Here is an 11,777-nt window from a genome sequence, read left to right as displayed (position 1 = left end):
CGCCTCAAGCCGCTGCGCTTCGGTCGACTTCACAGCTTTCGCGGTCGCGGCCTTCGTGGCCTTCCCCTTCCCAGGCTTCGGAGGCATGGCGGAGGCGGTGGGGGAGATCGACGGCGCTGGTGGTGGCGGCGGCGACGGGAGCGGAGCGCTGCTCTCTTTCGACTTTGGAAGCGGAGGGGGGCGGCGGAGGTTTCTGAGATTGCAACAGCGAATGGCGAAGATGGAGGAAATGCCCCTATTTCCCCTGCTTATAAAGAGGGACGGGGCGGACGTTTCAGCCTTCTAAGTGAACAAACTCCCACGATCTCTCCCACGACGCCGCGTTTGACGCGTGCCGTTCTGGGCGTGCACGGTGGGGGCGGAGTTAGATTCGGCGTGACTTAGGCCGTGCGTGCCCGTGCACTGTTTTGGGCCTGGCCCAACAGCGCTCGGCACCGTGTATGGCCCAGGCCCGGGGGCTCCTGTCGGTGTACTAGAGTAGGGGTACCCTATTACCCCAAACTCGTGCACGGGCAGTTGCAGCGCCCCGTGGCAAGGCTTGCCGGGTTACCGCCAGGACCCTCCGTGGTTCCCTTGAAGACCATTCAATAACAAAGTATTCAAATCAAAGCCCCGGCAAGAGGAACTTGCCGGAAAGGCCAACCAAGGCCCCGGCAAGAGGAGCTTGCCGGGAAGAGACAAGACCCCGGCAAGAGGAGCTTGCCGGGAAGGCCACTCAAGACATACCAAGAAAGCTTGCCGCGACACGCCCTGCGTCCCGGCAAGAACCGGCGAGCGACAAGCTTCCGGACGCGACAAGACGACGGCCGCGGCAAGGAGCATGCTGCGGGAAACCCCCACTTCGTGCCCGCGCTCCAGATCACCTGCTAACGTGTCGCTCTGGGACTCTCCCATAGCGCACGTGGCGGGAGGCCGTGCAGCTAGGGGTACGTGGTGGCAAACGGAGATGAAGAGAAGCCCATCGTGGCAAACGGTGGCACTCCTAACGGTCACCTTTTGCACTGTTTAGGAGACTCAGACAGGCATTTAATGCCTTTGTCCCCTGCCGTCAGAGTTAGGTAGGGTGCACTGTATCCACAGTAGCGGTAGCTGCACCTACCGCATCCTTTTCCATTTTTACCCTTCTTGTCTACGTTGCCCCCTGTCGGTGACCCCTTGAGAGTATAAAAGGAGGCCCAAGCGCAACGTAGAAAGGGTTCGAAGAATTCAGAGGCTCGAGCAGTTCGGCTCGTTCAACACTAGGAACACTCTCAAGCTCAGTCTGGCAGCGTCCATCGCTCCTAGGGTTTTACGCATCCGTGCGGCCCGAAGCTGGGTAAAATCGCCCGCGTGCACTGCCTCGATCCGCTCTTTGTGCGCTCTCCGCCCCCCACCGAACCAAAAAGGGGCCCTGTCCCCATAGGTGTTGGCGGGAATCAGCATCGCCCCCGACAAAGAGCCTAATATTGGGGATGCCCTAGGCACCCCAAGGTAAAATTCAAGGACAACCAAAATCCTAAGCCTGGGGATGCCCCGGAAGGCATCCCCTCTTTCGTCTTTGTCTATCGGTAACTTTACTTGATGCTATATTTTTATTAACCACATGATATGTGTTTTCCTTGGAGCGTCTTGTATGATTTGAGTCTTTAATTTTTAGTTTACCACAATCATCCTTGCTGTATACACCTTTTGGGAGACACACACATAAATCGGAATTTATTAGAATACTCTATGTGCTTCACTTATACCTTTTGAGCTAGATAATTTTGCTCTAGAGCTTCACTTATATTTTTAGAGCACGGTGGTGGTTTTATTTTGTAGAAATTATTGATCTCTCATGCTTCACTTATATTATTTTCAGATTCTTTTAGAACAGCATGGTAATTTGCTTTGGCTATGAAATTAGTCCTAATATGATAGGCATTCAAGATGGGTATGAGAAAAACTTTCATATAGGGTGCATTGAATACTATGATGCTTGATAGATGTTTTGAGATATAAAGGTGGTAATGTTAGAGGCATGCCAGTTGGGTAATTGTGAAATTGAGAAATACTTGTGTTGAAGTTGGCAAGTCCCGTAGCATGCACATATGGTAAGTGTTGTGTAACAAATTTGAGGCATGGGGTGTTCTTTGAGTGCTTTCTTTATGAGTGGTGGTCGACGAGCAATGGTTTGTTCCTACCAATCTATCCCTCTAGGGGCATTCGTAGTAGTACTTTGCTTCGAGGGCTAATAAACTTTTGCATAAGTATATGAGTTCTTTATGACTAATGTGAGTCCATGGATCATACGCACTCTTACCTTTCCGCAATTTGCTAGCCTCTACGGTACCGTGCATTGCCCTTTTTCACCTTGAGAGTTGGTGCAAACTTCGCCGGTGCATCCAAACCCCGTGATAAGATACGCTCTATCACACATAAGACTCCTTATATCTTCCTCAAAACAGCCACCATACCTACCTATTATGGCATTTCCGTAGCCATTCCAAGATATATTGCCATGCAACTTTCCACCATTCCGTTTATTATGACACCCTCCATCATTGTCATATTGCTTTGCATGATCATGTAGTTGACATCGTATTTGTGGAAAAACCACTTTCATAATTCTTTCATACATGTCGCTCTTCATTCATCGCATATCCCGGTACACCGCCGGAGGCATTCACATAGAGTCATATTTTTGTTCTAGTATCGAGTTGTAACATTGAGTTATGAGTAAATAAAAGTGTGATGATCATCATTATTAGAGAATTGTCCCATGTGAGGAAAGAAGGTTGGAGACTATAAAATAAAATAAAAGGCCAAAGAATCCCAAATAAAAAAAGAGGCCAAAGAAGCCCAAACAAAAAAATGAGAGAAAAAGAGAGAAAGGGACAATGTTACTATCCTTTTCCACACTTGTGCTTCAAAATAGCACCATGATCTTCATGATAGAGAGTTTCTTACTTTGTCACTTTCATATACTAGTGGGAATTTTTCATTATAGAACTTGACCTGTATATTCCAATGATGGGCTTCCTCAAAATGGCCTAGGTCTTCGTGAGCAAGCAAGTTGGATGCACACCCACTTAGTTTCTTTAGATGAGCTTTCATACACTTATAGCTCTAGTGCATCTGTTGCATGGCAATCCCTACTCCTCGCATTAACATCAGTTGATGGGCATCACCATAGCCTGTTGATTAGCCGCGTCAATGTGAGACTTTCTCCTTTTTTGTCTTCTCACATAACCCCCATCATCATATGCTATTCCACCTATAGTGCTATATCCATGGCTTGCACTCATGTATTGCGTAAGGGTTGAAAAGGCTGAAGCGTGTTAAAAAGTATGAACCAATTTCTTAGCTTGTCATCGAGGTTATGCATGATGGGAGCATTTTGTGTGACGAAAATGAAGCATGATTTTGTAGGGATAAGCTTTCTTTGGCTATGTTGTTTTGATAAGACATAATTGCTTGGTTAGCATGCTTGAAGTATTACTATTTTTATGTCAATATTAAACTTTTATCTTGAATCTTTTGGATCTAAACATTCATGCCACAGTAAAGAGAATTACATTGAAAATTATGTTAGGGAGCATTCCACATCAAAAATTATGTTTTTATCATTTACCTACTCGAGGACGAGCAGGAATTAAGCTTGGGGATGCTTGATACATCTCCAACATATCTATAATTTTTTATTGTTCCATGCTATTATATTATCTGTTTTGGATGTTTAATGGGCTTTAATATACCTTTTTATATTATTTTTGGGACTAACCTACTAACCAAAGGCCCAGTGCAAATTGTTGTTTTTTTTGCCTATTTCAGTGTTTCGCAGAAAAGGAATATCAAATGGAATCCAAATGGAATGAAACCTTCGCGAGGATCTTTTTTTGAACAAACATGATCCCGGAAACTTGGAGTGGACGTCAAGGAAGCAGCGAGGCGGCCACGTGGTAGGGCGGCACACCTAGGGGGGCCAGGCGAGCCCCCACCCTCATGGGACCCTTGCAGCTCCATCGACCTACTTATTTCGCCTATATATACTCTTGTACCCTGAAACCTTCAAGGAGGGCAACGAAACACATTTTCCACCGCTGCGACCTTCTGTACCCGTGAGATCCCATCTTGGGGCCTTTTCTGGCACTCCGCCAGAGGGGGATTCGATCACGGAGGGCTTCTACATCAACACCATAGCCTCTCCGATGATGTGTGAGTTGTATACCACAGACCTTCGAGTCCATAGTTATTAGCTAGATGGCCTCTTCTCTCTCTTTGGATTTAAATACAAAGTTCTCCTTGATCTTCTTGGAGATCTATTCGATGTAACTCTTTTTGTGGTGTGTTTGCCGAGATCTGATGAATTGTGGGTTTATGAACTTGATTATCTATGAATATTATTTGATTCTTCCCTGAATTCTTATATGCATGATTTGATATCTTTGAAAGTCTCTTCGAATTATCGGTTTAGTTTGTCCTACTAGATTGATCTTTGTTGCAATGGGAGAAGCGCTTAGCTTTGGGTTCAATCTTGCGGTGTCCTTTCCCAGTGACAACAGGGGCAGCAAGGCACGTATTGTATTGTTGCCATAGAGGATAAAAAGATGGGGTTTATATCATATTGCTTGAGTTTATTCCTCTACATCATGTCATCTTGCCTAGTGCGTTACTCCGTTCTTATGAACTTAATACTCTAGATGCATGTTGGATAGCATTCGATGTATGGAGTAATAGTAGTAGATGCAGAATCATTTCGGTCTACTTGTCACGGACGTGATGCCTATATTCAGGATCATTGCCTTAGATATCATCATAACTATGCGCTTTTCTATCAACTGCTCGGCAGTAATTTGTTCACCCACCGTAATACATGCTATCTTGAGAGAAGCCACAAGTGAAACCTATGGCCCTGGGTCTACTTTACATCATATAAGTTTTCGATCTACAATTCTAGTTTACTATTTATTGTGCAATTTTTATTTTCCAATCTATACCACAAAAATACCAAAAATATTTATCTTATTATCTTTATCAGATCTCACTTTTGCAAGTGGCCGTAAAGGGGTTGACAACCCCTTTATCGTGCTGGTTGCAAGGTTCTTATTTGTTGTGCTGGTACTAGGCGATTTGCGTGTAGTCTCCTACTGGATTGATACCTTGGTTCTCAAAAACTGAGGGAAATACTTACGCTACTTTGCTGCATCACCCTTTCCTCTTCAAGGTAAAACCAACGCATGCTCAAGAGGTAGCAGTTATACGGTTTCAGCTATCTTTCCTCCATTACATTGTGTGTGCGGCCATCGATGATTACAATCCTAACGAGGAGTGGTGTTGCAAGCTGATCTTCAGAGAGGGAGAGAGAGACAGAACCCAGGCGCTTCTGACGAAGAGGGACCGGTAGGCGGCGGAGAAGGAGCGGGAGTTGGAGGAGAGGACTGGTAGGATGTTGGAGGAGGAGAGGGCCGAGAATGACATGCAGAACCGGGCCATGTACGAGCTCCTCGTGGTTAGTTTATTCTGCATATTAGCCAAATCATGCACTTAATGTTTGTTTCATTACTAACTAGTATGACTGACTTGTCAAACCAAATGTGTAGTCTGTGTGCGAGAAGACCGGTCAGATCCCTTCGCCGATGCCAGTCATTGCTTCGGGGACCATGGTGGGTTTCATTTGAATGGTCATTAGTTACTAGTCTTAAAATTTGTGTGTCATCATGCTGACGAGACATCGCAAATGATCTTTGGTTCATCGTAACTCCACAAGCATCACACGGTCCTTCTCCAGGTGGTACCGGCACGAGGAACCCCGCTGCTTCACCTCCATGATGAGGGTAAGTTTTATCTAGACTTAGCTTTATTTCCTCCAATATGCTTACCATAATGACCTAGGCTTAGCTTATTTTCTGCCAAAATGACATAGCAAGCTTACTTAGCTCCAAAATGATCCATTTACCTAAGTTAGCTCTAAAATGATCTATACTTAGCTTTGTTTCCTCCAAAATGACCTAAGTTAGATCTAATATGCTTAGTTACCTAGGTTTTCTCAATAATTACATACACTTAGCTTACTTATGTAAAAATGGCATAATTAGCTTACTTAGGTCAAAAATGGCATAATAACCTTGGTAACCTAATAAATGTCATATACTTAGCTTATTTTCCTCCAAAATGACATAATAAGCTTACTTAGCTCCAAAATGATCAATTTTACCTAAGTTAGCTCCAAAATTACCTAAGTTAGCTCTAAATTAGCTCTAATATGCTAAGTTGCCTAGGTTAGCTCAATAGTGACTTATACTTAGCTTACTTATGTTCAAAATGGCATAATATGCTTAGTTAAAAATGGCATAATTACCTAGGTTAGCTCAATAATGATCCATTTTACCTAAGTTAGCTCCAAAATGACCAATTTTACCTAGGTTGGCTCCAAAATGATCCATTTTACCTAAGTTATAACCAAAATGATCCATTTTACCTAAGTTAGCTCCAAAATGATCCATTTTAGCTAAGTTAGCTCATAAATGATCCATTTTACCTAAGTTAGCTCATAAATGATCATTCTTACCTAAGTTAGCTCATAAATGATCTATTTTACCTAGGTTAGCTCATAAATGATCCATTTTAGCTAAGTTAGCTCATAAATGATCCATTTTACCTAAGTTGGCTAAAAAATGATCCATTTTACCTAAGTTGGCTCATAAATGATCCATTTATCTAAGTTAGCTCATAAATGATCCATTTTACCTAAGTTAGCTCATAAATGATCCATTTTACCTAAGTTAGCTCATAATTGTCATATATTTCTTCTTCTTCTTCTTCTTCTTCTTCATTTTCCTCTTCTTCTTCTAACTTTCTTATTTCCCATTTTGCAGATTCCGTTAACTTCATGGAAGCTTGCATTGATGGAGTGCTTGTTTTCCCTTTCTGTTTTTCTTTTGTATCGATGAACAATGTGGAACATGTTATATGGATAAAACTATTGTAATATGTATGGTTGGATGCGTGTATGTGGAACTTTCTATGTATGGTTGGATGGAACTATGCATGTATGATGAAACTTATATGTGTTGGATATCTCGTATGTTTGCTATGAAATTTCCCTTTGAAATATATATATATATATATATATATATATCATATATTTGCTGTTAAAATGCTTGGATATAAGAAAAATAGAAAAAGTGGCAATGTAGGCCCTTTGCCGTCTGCCACAGATGGCAAACTAGCCACGTGGCAGCAACCTATGCAACCTGGGAGCTGACCCATTTGGTCACTTTGCTGTCAGTGGCAGACGACAAAGGCTTGGGTGGTTTGCCGTCGGTGGCGGACGGCAAAGAGCTGGGGTGGAGTGATGCGTCTTTTGACATTACAAGGCAGACGAGAAAGTGGAGGGCATGTTTTCCATTAGCTGGCAGATGACAAAGCCTCTCGTTAGCCACCTAACGTGGCTAAAGTTTGTTCTTTGCCGTCCACCTTATTTGCCATCTACCAACGACGGCAAAGGGTCTTTGCCATCCACCTTATTTGCCATCTGCCAACGACGACAAAGGGTCTTTGCCGTCTGTTGTGAGAAAGCAGATGACAAATCAGCTATTTATAGTAGCTTACTATGCCAGACAGGTTTTCCACCAGCGGCTAACGACAAAGGGGTTTGCCGTCATCTTTTTGTTCCTTTCCCGTCTGCCATGGCAGACGACAAAGCAGCTGATTCCTGTAGTGGGGAGAGACAGACACCTGCAAAGCCACTTTATGCAATACAAGTTACATGTCAAACAGTGGAACCGGTCTCATGTGTGTGGACAAGTAAGGTTGGTCCGAGCCGCTTCATCCCACAATATCACTGAATCCAAATAAGACAAAAGAAGTAACACTACAGGAATCAGGCACTTTGCCGTCCGCCATGGCCGATGGCAAAGGCATGCATGACTGACGATAAAGGCCTTTGTCGTCCGCCAACAGACAGCAACGGGTTCGGTGGAATAGGCTACGGCGAAGGGCTCTTTGCCGTCCGCTGACGAACGACAAAGATGAAACGCTGTTTGTCATCCGCCAGCGGATGGCAAAGAGCTCGGACGACACAAGTGCCAGGTTAGGTCCGTTAAGGGGTTAACGACATGCTTTATCGTCCTCTAGCGGACGGCAAACACAATCGCATATTTGCCGTCTGCCAACGGACGGCATCGTAGCGAAATAGGCAGGCCCCCAGGTGCTGCCACATGTCAAGCGATGCCATCCTCCAGCAGACAACAAAGTAACCAAAAAGGCCAACCAGTGTCCCAGGCTGCACAGGTTGCACAGGTTCTGTTTTTGTTATATCCTTGCATTTTCAAAAGACATAAATTATATATTGTAACACCCTCGATGCGACTATATCTCCCACGTGTCGAGGCACGACTTAGAGGCATAATCACATTGAAGGCATATGTCGCAAGTTAGGCAATCTTCACAACATCCCATGTAATATAGATAATAAAAGGGGAGATTACATAGTTGGCTTACACTCGCCACGTCAATCAAGGTACATAAATAACATTACATCATCCAAACACTCATGGCCTGACTACGGCGCCAAAATAAAAGATAACCCAACATGAGACACAGTCCCGATCACCCCCAACTGAGCACCACTACTGATCATCAGGAAAGCAAACATAGTATCGTTGAGAGTCTTCGTCGAACTCCCACTTGAGCTCGAGCGCGTCACCTGGAGCGGAATCATCAGACCCTGCATCTGGTGTAATAGTAATCTGTGAGCCACAGGGACTCAGCAATCTTGCACCCTCGCGATCAAGACTATTTAAGCTTAAAAGGTATGGCAAGGTAAATATGTGGAGCTGCAGCAAGCGACTAGCAAATATGGTGGCTATCCTGTTTGCAAAAGAGATCGAGAAGAGGAAGCAAAGCGCGAGCGAGAAACTAGAGAGCAACCTGCGCAAGCATTACTCCAACACCGTGTTCACTTTCCGGACTCCGCCGAGAAGAGACCATCACGATAACTCACCATGTTGATTCATTTTAATTAAGTTAAGGTTCAAGTTATCTACAACCGGACATTAACAAATTCCCATCTGCCCATAACCATGGGCACGGCTTTCGAAAGTTCAAATCCCTGCAGGGGAGTCCCAACTTAGCCCATGACAAGCTCTCACGGTCAACGAAGGAATAGACCTCCTCCCGAGACATTCCGATCAGACTCGGTACCTCGGTTCTTCAATACACATCGACAGGTTAAAACAAATCCAGCAACACCGCCCGAATGTGCCGACAAATCCCGATAGGAGCTGCACATATCTCGTTCTCAGGGCACACTCAGATAGGTCAAGCTACGAGTAAAACCAACCCTCGAGTTTCCCCGAGGTGGCCCCGCAGGCTGCCTGGTTCGGACCAACACTCAGAGGAGCACTGGCCCCGGGGGGGGGGGTTAAAATAATATGTCCCACGGGCTCCGGAAACCCAAGGGAAAAAGAGGCTAGGTGGCAAATGGTAAAACCAAGGTTGGGCATTGCTGGAAAAGCTTTAATCAAGGCGAACTATCAAGGGGTTCCAATTATAACCCAACCGCGTAAGGAACGCAAAATCCGGGAACATAACACTGATATAACGGAAACTAGGGCGGCAAGAGTGGAACAAAACACTAGGCGAGAGCTGAGCCTTCCACCCTTTACCAAGTATATAGATGCATTTAGATAACATGGCAATATAATGATATCCCAACAAGTAAATAGATGTTCCAACACAGAACGACCTCCAATCTTCACCTGCAACTAGCAACGCTATAAGAGGGGCTGGGCAAAGCAGTAACATAGCCAATCAACGGTTTGCTAGGACATGGTGGGTTAGAGGTTTGACATGGCAATTTGGGAGGCTTGAAGGCAAGTGGTAGGCATCATAGCATTGGCATAGCAAAAGAGCGAGCATATAGCAAAGCAAAGATAGTAGTAATTTCGAGGGTATGATCATCTTGCCTACAAAGTTGTCAGAGTTGACTGGATCCTCGAAAGCAAACTCAACGGGCTCATCATTAGCGAACTCGTCTCCCGGCTCTACCCAAACAAGACAAGCAAGCAACAAGGACACAATCAACCACGTGAAAGGATCAAACAATATGATGCAAGGATGGTATGCTATGCGAGATGCGATGCGGGATGCATATGCAAGATTTGACAAGGGATGCATGAACCTGGCCTCAACATGGGAATCCAAGTGTGCCACTGGAAATATGAGATGAAATCGCTTGAAAACGATATAAAGAACGCCGGAATCGGAGTTACGGTTTGGAAATGGCAAGCGATTTAAATATGACCACGTTCTGCGATTTACAGCAAGTAGCCATCTAAATGCAACAACATGAACAAGCTACAACACTCAAACATGGCATAAAAATACATGGCAGGGATGCATTCAAGATGCTTAACAAAAGGCTAGCACTGAGCTATGGCCAAATCATCCATTAACAGGTTCAAACAAGCATGGCAAAAATGCATATGGTAAATAGGTCTCAGACTTAGTGAAATTAACACTTGTCTGGAATTTCAGATCAGGTAGCACTCTTCGGAGCATCAAAACTACATGCTACAGGACCTGAACATGGAAAAGTCAAGCATGGCATGGAGCTAATCAAAGAGCTTAACAAAAGTCCCTTAGTGACCTTGAGCCAAAAGGGATCAGAAAATACAATTGCAAGCATGTGAACATGGCAATAACATAATAAGTTCTCAGACTTAGTGAAAACTGGAGCATGCTGAAAACAGATATCAAGTAGGCATGTTCACGAGCTCGATGCACTCACTACGGAGCAAGTCATGATAATATAAGCATACACCCATCAAGAATACACAAAATGGAAGCTAGACATGGCAAGAACAATAGCATAGCATGCACGGATCAACTACAACATCATCGGCAAAATCGCTAACAAGTAGACAATCTGCCCAGATTCACGAAGTAGCAAAAGTAGAGCTCGATTGACTCAAGCTAGGGTGCTCCATAATTGCAAACAAAGACATGGATTGATAGAGCACTACAAGATTAACAAAACATCCTTACTGATCATCCTCAAAAGAGGCACGGATCACTAGGAAACAACATGAACATATGGCCATATGAGATAAACAGCTCAAGGACTTAGTGGAAATGCTAAGTCCCTGAAATCAGCATTACCAAGTGCCTCACTTTGCAAGCTCGTGCTAGTCACCACACACATCACAAAAATACATGGGTTGCACCTCTGGAAAGATGGCAAAACCCTTAACAAAACATATGTAGAGCTCATGGGCATATCATGCACATAATAATCATGGAAAAAATGAAAAATATCTAAATGGAGCAGCAGATCTGACAATTATCTCAAGTAGCACTCTTCTAACAGCATTTCGGTCATCAAGATGAACTCAAATAAAAATGATGCAATGGAATGAAATGATGTACTCTCTGAGGCGAACATTTTGATATGCTATATGCCAAAAACGGAGTTACGGATGAGGAGTTATGATGCGATGAACAGGGGCATTTGGACTGCAGACTTGGGAAAAAAAGAGGAGGCAACCTAGGGTTTACTGTAGCTGGCGCACGCCCGACCCAATGCGGCGGCGGATCTCGCCAGAGGAGCCACGCGAGGTCGCTGGAGGGGCCATTGTGGCCGGATCCGGGCCGGGGAAAGCGAGGGTGAGGCGGCGGAGATGGGCGTCGGCGACGACGTGGCTTGGCAGCGGCGCGCGGCACGGGATCCGGCGCGAGAAGGTGGCGGCGGCGAGCGGCGGTCAGCGGCATCCGGCCGCGGAGACGGCGAAGGAGGCAGCGGCGCTCGGGTGCGC

The sequence above is a fragment of the Triticum dicoccoides genome, chromosome 3A (assembly GCF_002162155.2).
Source record: "Triticum dicoccoides isolate Atlit2015 ecotype Zavitan chromosome 3A, WEW_v2.0, whole genome shotgun sequence".
Lineage (NCBI taxonomy): Eukaryota > Viridiplantae > Streptophyta > Magnoliopsida > Poales > Poaceae > Triticum > Triticum dicoccoides.
This window is presented reverse-complemented; position numbering follows the sequence as displayed.